The sequence below is a fragment of the Egretta garzetta genome, unplaced genomic scaffold (genome assembly GCF_000687185.1).
Source record: "Egretta garzetta isolate BGI_Z169 unplaced genomic scaffold, ASM68718v1 scaffold100, whole genome shotgun sequence".
Taxonomy (NCBI): Eukaryota; Metazoa; Chordata; class Aves; order Pelecaniformes; family Ardeidae; genus Egretta; species Egretta garzetta.
The window spans coordinates 1,693,533-1,693,838 of NW_009258265.1; the positions used below are offsets into that span (position 1 = coordinate 1,693,533).

Below are 306 nucleotides of genomic sequence, written 5' to 3' on the forward strand. Positions count from 1 at the left end.
GCCTGCCGGATCCGCATCCCCCCCGCAGAGCAGCAACGCCGAGGGCGACCCCAGCTCTGTGGCTCCGTGGTCTTCCTGCCCGAGGGGCAGGCTGAGACTGGGTGAGCTCATTTCACCTCTGGCCTGGGGCAGAGTGCAAGCCCAAAGCTTCCCCTTTAACAACAGCCTGCCCGCGGGACGTGCAGAGTGTGAATCCGAGTGTGATGAAGCGCAGCTCGGAGGGACCCTCCCTGCTGCGGAAAGACGATCTTGCCGGGCTTCGCGCTCCCCGGCAAATGTCCGAGTAGAGCCGCCCAATTCTCCCCA

General features: G+C 65.0%; 1 protein-coding gene across 2 annotated transcripts in view; it reads right to left on the reverse strand.

The window, feature by feature from the left end:
* Nucleotides 1-306, reverse strand: part of RAMP2 (receptor activity modifying protein 2) — a 6,001-nt gene that overhangs the window by 3,571 nt on the left and 2,124 nt on the right. The window lies entirely within an intron of this gene.